This window comes from Pelophylax lessonae (genome assembly GCF_965119305.1).
Source record: "Pelophylax lessonae genome assembly, chromosome: 8".
Lineage (NCBI taxonomy): Eukaryota > Metazoa > Chordata > Amphibia > Anura > Ranidae > Pelophylax > Pelophylax lessonae.
Genome location: NC_138775.1, coordinates 44899467 through 44907740, shown reverse-complemented (window position 1 = coordinate 44907740; position 8274 = coordinate 44899467).

Below are 8274 nucleotides of genomic sequence, written 5' to 3'. Positions count from 1 at the left end.
ATGGAGAGTTGCCTTTGAGACCACTTATCGCTTGCATATACATTCATGAGAGAGAGGAAGTAGGATTAATCCCAGGAGAAGTGGAGAGTGTAAACCGGGCCTGACTGAGTGTTTCACCCATAGTTGCAACGCTGGTTACCCCTGTAGGGGTGCCGCTCTCTGGTGAGTGCGGGATATATTGAGAGGGGTGCACTGATTTCCTCACCCGACACCCACATTCTGAAACCACCACTGGGATTCACTTCTCCCCACCAAGAAGAATTGTTGCACGTTTATAATCTACTCTAAAAATTTCACTTATGGACTCTTTTTGATACTAAATATTTTCTATGGACTTTTTTACTGGATCACGTATATGAGTTTTAGTTATATACACATATTAATTTATTTAATCACTATATATATCACCTATTTATTCATATCTGCCTTTTAGATTATATATCACCACTTGGATTTTAGTTTTTTATACACCTCTATCATTAATTTATTTATTCACTATATATCACCTACTCATTGATATCCGTTTTTAGAACATATATTATCACCTGTATATTTTACACACCTTTATCAATAATCCACTTATATCTTTTATTTCATCTGATATTAATTATTATATATTTATTAATTCTCTCACTTGGGATAAATTTTCCATATTTACACGCAGCACCACCACTGTTACTTACTGTTTCAACCTAGGTTTATGCTTTTTGAATTAGCACCAGTCACTTTATCTTTGCACCATACCACTTATTGATGTTTTATCACAGTTAATACTTCTGCATTTTACTTATTTATTGGTTAAGTGCAATTGCCCCCATTGGGCGGGTGTTTACCAATTAACACCATTTGCATATGTGACTGTGTTGTATTGTCTACATTTATTTAGTGTGTATAAGGAACACATTTCTCCCACTGATTTATTTATACTTGGATTTTGCCAAAGTGTTTGACACAGTTCCCCACACACGGCTAATGTGTAAGGTAAAGTCTACAGGCTTGGAAAAATCCGTTTTTAAATGGATAGAAAACTGTCTAAAAGTCTGAATTCAGAGAATAGTGGTTAATGATTCATACTCTGAATGGTCTAAGGTTATCAATGGTGTACCCCAAGGTTCAGTGTTGGGACCCTCACTTTTTAATATATTTAGAAATGATATAGGGTCTGGGATTAAAAGTATAATTTCAGTGCTTGCAGATGACACCAAGCTATGCAGTGGAATAACGTATGTAACGGAACGGTCGACCCACACCGTACTTGTGGTCTTCCGTCAGTATGTGGCTTCCTCCAGTCTGGACATAGATGGAGATATTCCAGCCGCCCTACATACAAAAACTAGCCTGAACTTAGCTTGTATGTCTCTGAAAGCAACTAACACTTTATTGAACACAGGCACAAAATATCACAACTCAGGGGACAATCCCCCCTCCCCCTCTTTGCATAATAACAACACACTGGGCGGGGAACTACATTCTGTAACATGACACACAAGTGTATACAACTTTCCAACAGTAGACAGTCCCCAGGAAGGGCTGCTGGAGAAATCCCCTCCTCCCCTCTAGAAGCTAATACACATATACATCCCATAATAGGTTTAAGGCAGACAGAACAACAATATAACAAAGGAATGCAGGTACTTAACAATAACAAACCCCACCCCATCTCAACCTATCTAGCAGAGTTCTATGGGACACCATTTCCAATATTATAACAGTCTGAAAGGTGAAATTGTTTATCTTTATATATTTCTCTGAGGAATATTGTTCTTAAATATTGCTGTCATAGGTTCAACACAAACCACACACACAGAACCCAGGATAGCCGGGAAAACACCAAATGCTGAGTCCGGTGTGGTTTTACAGCGAGTCTGGTTAGTGCAGACCCAACTGGGGTTCTTGGTCACCCTGTGCCCCTAATAGACACAGGGGACTTACACATAAGAGGAGACTAGGGGGCAGAGAGAGGGTTTTCCCAACTCCTCTAAGGTAAGCTGAGTTCCACAGGACCTCCAACCAAAGTGACTCCCGTCACATCTCTCCCCTTTCTAAAGGAGACTAACGCAGAAGGAGACCCCAAACGGGTTGACTTCGAAGTTAGTCCATAGTTCCCATCCCCCAATGTCTGTCCCCACACAGTACCCCAAACAAATTGTCCGGAACACAGCATTACTCACCCAGCCAACCTCTGCCTCTCGTGTAAAACATACCCACCGCTGGGGAGAAGCGTGGACTGGCCCTTCTCCCAGTAGTCCTTTCAGCTGCTGGAGAGAAGACAGGGTGGCTGGGCTCACTTTGTCAGGTTGTTGGGGATCTGGGCCGACTGCCCAGCATCCCTGCGGTATGCAAGTAAAGACCGTAGTCCCATCCACTTTCCCAGGAAACCCATCCTTTGTTAGTTGAGGGTAGAGGCCAGCAGCACTCTGCCCTGTTGCCAGCTCTTCTGCTGTAGAAGCTTCTTGTAACTCCACAGATGCTGCTATAAGAAAATCCCATGTCCCTGTCAGTGGTGTAGCAGAAAGGCCGGCTGCCTCTTCTCTCAGGGAGGGTGAAGCTGGTGTTGGGCAGAGCTCAGTGATGTTAGGCCCTGATGCCCGTTGTTCCGCAGGGAAGTAAGCTGAAAAGTCAGTGGCCTTGCACACATCTTCCTGGGCCACCAATTGTTGCAGGCAGAGGTTAGCAGTGCTATGCCTGGATGCCCGCTCTTCTGCTGTAAGCTCACTGAGATGTTCCTCCTCAGCAGAAAAGACTGTTAAATCCTCAGTCTCTGGAATTGCTGAAAGTCCAGGGCACAGGCTGGTGGCACTCAGGCCCAGTGCCAACACTTTGGCAGGTGATTTATCACCCATATCATCCTTCGATGAAAAGTCAGATAAATCTGTAATCCATGGCTGGTGCTGAGTAGTGGGGTCGACCATCTCAACCCCCAGTGCTGTTGGCTGCTGCTGGGACAAGGGACCTACAATCTCCTCTCCTGGTAACACTGGCTGGTGCTGGGTAGGGGTGTAGCTGGCCAGCTAGAACCTGTCCTAGGTTGCTAATATGACCTACATGCATATACAGCTAGACCTGTTAATAACCTCAATACAGTGCATATGTTTATATGTGAGAGACAAAAGCAGAGTTATTTACTGTGATTTCATGTTTGGATGTCACATAACAATTGTATATTGTGTTCACAGAAGCAAAGGAAAAATATGCCTGTAAGATTCATTTGTATGCATGTAAGGTAAGCTCAGACACAGCAGAGTTGAAACCAGAAAGCACAGAGTTAAACTTTATTACCCATAAGGAGTTTGTGGCCAATCACAGCCAATCTCACACTCAGCAACAGTCTTGGCCAATCACAGCCAGCCTTACACCCATTTTTTTTCTCTGAAGCCTCATGCTTCAGCCAGTCTTCTCATTTTCCACTACAGAAGAGAGCTGAATAGACACACAGATCCACAGAGCAGTTTTATGGAAGCAAGTGGCCAAAAATAGGTAATTAACAGTTATACATGTTCCTATTGTTAGTAATGTGATTAGAGCTGTATACTGAACTAGTTATGTGTTCACTTGTAGTTCCACCAAACAGACAAACTTCAAAGGTTACAAACAAACTATCAAACTTCAAAGGTTACAAACAAACTCGAACACGAAATCAAACAAACTCTAACAACTCAAAACCAAACCCAAGCAAACAAACTCAAACAGCAATAGAGAGAGAAATATATCCACCATTTGTTATACTGTATTCAGCACATGTTGTACATGGACTGTCTGCTGCAAAAGTGTCAATGTTATCTATGAAGAAAAGTTGAAGTCAATAAAGAAGATATCTTAAGCGTTTGGTGTGCTCTTTAAACCTACTGCTTTCCATAGAACGGTATTGGAGGAATTTATAGAGTAACAGACAGTCTGGTTAGACTGAAGTCAGAGAGATCCAATTCTTCTAATGCCACAGCGCATAAGGCACTTTGTAGTGCTGCGCCTGCCACAGTGGAACTATTTTGCCCTTTGAGGGTGAAGTGATAGTGCTCCTCAACTTGCACAGTAAAGAGCGCATTTGAGCAGCATTTGAGCAGCGGAGCTACATAGAGGCCATAACGTGTGGGTTTAGTCAAACTGCAGCCGACTCTTAAAGTGGCAGAACGGCTAAGGCAAGATAGTCACAGAAAGAGCGCCAACCCTCCTGCGATTCCTAGAGAGAGAAAGAGACGCATGGTGGGAGGCCAAAGTCCAGAGCTAGAGTGCCTGCACCGCTACCCACGGAGAGACCACGTACTGCAGCCAGCTAGTTTCCCGCCACTAGGCCCAGAGCATCGCAAGTCAGCGCAGAGCATCGCAAGTCAGCGCAAAGCATCGCAAGTCAGAATAGAGCATCATATCAAGAAAAGACTGATATTTGTTGCAGCAACTTACAGATCGCAGTATCCTGCTCTTCAGAATAAGGTCAGAGCTTTCCTTTATTACTTATCATTGCAATAGGCTTGACAAGAAAGAGACATTTTCGTGTTCAGAAATAAAAGGACTGTAAGTAAAAAACAAGGGTCAGTTGTAGTACACGGACTCTAAAGTATTTAAAGTGAATGTCATTTTTTACTGCCTGCACCTATTGCTTTTGCATTTAAAGTGAAAGTCATTTTTATTGCCTGTACCTATTGCTATTGCATTTAAAGTGAAAGTCTTCTTAATATTCTTATTGAGTGTTATAGCATTTAGAGTAAAAATGTCTAAGTCTAGTATTGCTGTGCCACTGTTAGAGGATACAAGGATAGATGAGTTAGAAAGTGAAGAGCAAGGGAACCTCTCTGAGGTAAAAGAGTCAGATGCAGCATTAGTCTTGCCCCAAACTGATATATCCCAACCAGACGAACTAAGACGTTCAGAACGTATCAGAAAACCGACCGCAAAGATGCTGGAAAATTTGGAGCAAGAAGCAGCATTAAAAGGAAAAAAGTTCACCAGAATGTATGATAAGTGGAAATTATACATTATAGGTGTTCGTAGAAAGCTAAAGCAAGAAAGTATAAAAGGAAACTTGAGTGATATTATAGAGATGATAGAAGAATCTGAATCAGAGCTCATGGCAGCATATGTCAACCTGCGGTCATCCACGACCCCTTCCCAGGATATTGTAAGGAACATGGATACATGTACTGCAGTCACTAAAGATTTAGTAAAGCTCATTAAGAACTATCATCTGAAGCTAACTATGATGAAGTTAAGGCACGAAAGAGAATGAACGAGCTCTTTATGAGAGACTATGCTAGGTCCTTAGGGGGAACCACAATCTCAAGTGGGACTTCCTTCACTAGCAGAAATGCCAGTAACATATCGGAGTCCTCAAGTACCTTAATAGCCAAAAGAAATTGAGATGGAATCTGCAATTGAGACGCAGCGCCTACAAAAAGCTGAAATGGAAGCTAAAATGGAGGCACAGCACCATCAAATGGAAGCTGAATTGGAGGCACAGCGCCATCAAATGGAAAGTCTGGAGAGGCTGAAAGAAGTCAAGATTATAGAAGCCAGACTAAGAGTACACAAAGAGGACATAAATAGTAATCATAAGTTCAAATCTGTACTAAATGAAGATGCAGACTCCTACTTCCTTTCATACGCCCAGGAGAATGAAAGGAAATCACCAGTACGTAGTGAAGAAAAAAGTCAGTGCCCTTCTATCCCTGCTCAGAAAGACAAAGAGAGAGACTTACCTAATTCAGAACTAGGTGAGAAAATAAAACTAGATGATCCTATTCCTAGATGTCACTGCAATGATCAGGAAAATGTTGCAACTATTGTCCCAGCAAGACTGCCCGTTCCAGAACCTGCTGTATTTTCAGGAGACATACTGAAGTTCATAGAGTGGAAGGCGAGTTTTGAAATGATCATTGAGCACTATTGCTCCAGGCCAGTTGACAAGTTATTCTACCTTCAGAAATATGTTGGTGGAGAAGCAAAGAAAGCTCTTGAAGGTAACTTCTATAGAACAGACAAAGAAGCCTACAAACAAGCTTGGGAAAAGTTAAATGCAAGATATGGTCATCCTTTCTTAGTACAAAGACCCCTTAGGGAGAAATTGAATAACTGGCCTAAGATAGGACCTAAAGAACATTTCAAACTTCAAGAGTATGGTGACTTCCTGCAAGCATGCAGCAATGCCATCCCACATGTACGAGGACTAGAAGTACTGAATGACTATCTGGAAAACCACAGGATGCTAGCTAAACTACCTGAAGGAGTGGCTTCTAGGTGGAATCGCTATGTGACTGAACAGTTAGATCTAAATAAGGACTTTCCAAGTTTTGAAAAGTTCTCTGAGTTTGTCAATAAGGAAGCCCGAATAGCATGTAACCCAGTAACAGCATCTTATGCCTTAAAATCCTTAGAAGAAAGGCCTGCGAGAGATAGAAGACGTTCAAGAGCAGCTAGCTTTGCAACCAACACAGCAGCTAAAGGTCTAGATACCTACAAGAGCAAGTTCAAAGTCACTACTGGGATCAGTAGAGAGACAGAACTGACAAATCCTCAGACTACCTTTAAGTGTATGTTCTGTGGAGAGAACCACTCCATACACAAGTGCCAACAATTGAAAGAGAAGTCCTCAAATGAAAAGAAAAAATTTGTACTTGATAATCAACTGTTTTGGAGGCCTAAGGAAAGGAGATATTACTAAGGAGTGTAAGAAAAGGGCCACATGCAGTGTTTGCAAAGGACGCCATCCTACCCCATTACATGAAGAACGTCCAAAGAAGGATGAATCCTTAATACCTAAAGATGCTGAGGAAGAAAAGAAAGTATCAGTATTCTCTTGCAGAGTAAGGGAAGGAGAAAGCAACGGCACATCAATGGTTGTACCAGTGTGCATTTCAAATCCTAAAAGGAGGAATAAGAAGGTATATGCCTATGCACTATTGGATGCCCAAAGCGATGTTACCTTCATTGATCAAGAAATCTGCAAGAAATTACAAGTGGCTACAGAACCAGTGAAGCTCAAACTCACCACAATGACGGGGAGAGATACATTAGTGAACAGTCAAAGAGTCAAAGGATTGAGAGTTAGAGGACTTCATTCAAACCTCACATTAAATCTACCTCCAGCCTATACGAAAGACGATATACCTCTAGATCGAGATCGCATACCTACCTGTGAAACAGCCAATAAATGGGAACACCTATCTGTCATATCACATGAAATGTCCCCGCTGAAGGAGTTTGGTGTTGGGACTGTTGATAGACTACGATTGTCCCGAAGCTTTGGTACCACGAGAGGTAATCACAGGAGGAAAGGGTGAACCCTACGCTGTTCGAACTGATCTAGGATGGGGTGTTGTTGGAGGAAAACAGCAGATTGCAAACTCAAGACAGGTGACAGGATTGTGTCATCGAATATCCGTCCAAGAGTTACCAACTGTAAGTTCAGCAAAAGTAATCAAGATCCTTGAGTCTGACTTTGCAGACATAAGTTCTGAAGAAAAGAGTGTATCTCAAGAAGACATAAAGCTTGTACACACTCTAGAAGAAAGTATTCAGCAGAATCAACAAGGTTATCTTGAAATGCCCTTACCCTTTAGAGAACGACCTTGTCTGCCAAATAACAGAAATCTTGCCCTAGCAAGATTGAAATGCTTGAAGAAAAAGATGGGAAGAGATCCCAAATTCAAGCAAGATTATTTTAAATTCATGGAAGGCATCCTTGAAGAAGGACATGCAGAGAAGGTGAATAACCAACCTAAAGAAGGAGAAGTGTGGTACATCCCACATCAAGGTGTTTACCACCCAAAGAAACCATATAAGATTAGAGTAGTATTTGATTGCTCAGCAAAGTATGATGGTGTTGCATTGAACGATCATCTACTAAAAGGACCAGACCTTACAAACACTCTGCCTGGAGTACTCTGTAGATTCAGAAAGTATCCCGTAGCGGTCATGTGTGACGTTGAAAAGATGTTCCACCAGTTTCATGTGAAGAATGAAGATGGAGACTTCCTGAGGTTTCTATGGTGGGAGGACGGAGATACAGACACAGAGCCAGCAGAATACAGAATGAAAGTACACTTGTTTGGAGCAGCATCGTCTCCAGGTTGCACCAATTATGTATGGTATGAAGTACCTGGCCAACAAAAATGAAGAGGATTGCCCATCAGCAGCAAATTTTCTTAAGAAAAACTTCTATGTAGATGATGGTCTTATAAGTCTAGAGTCCACAGAATATGCAATCAAACTAGTAAAAGAAAGCCAAGAGTTATGCGCAAGAGGAAATCTGCGCCTTCATAAATTCATCTCAAACAACAGAGA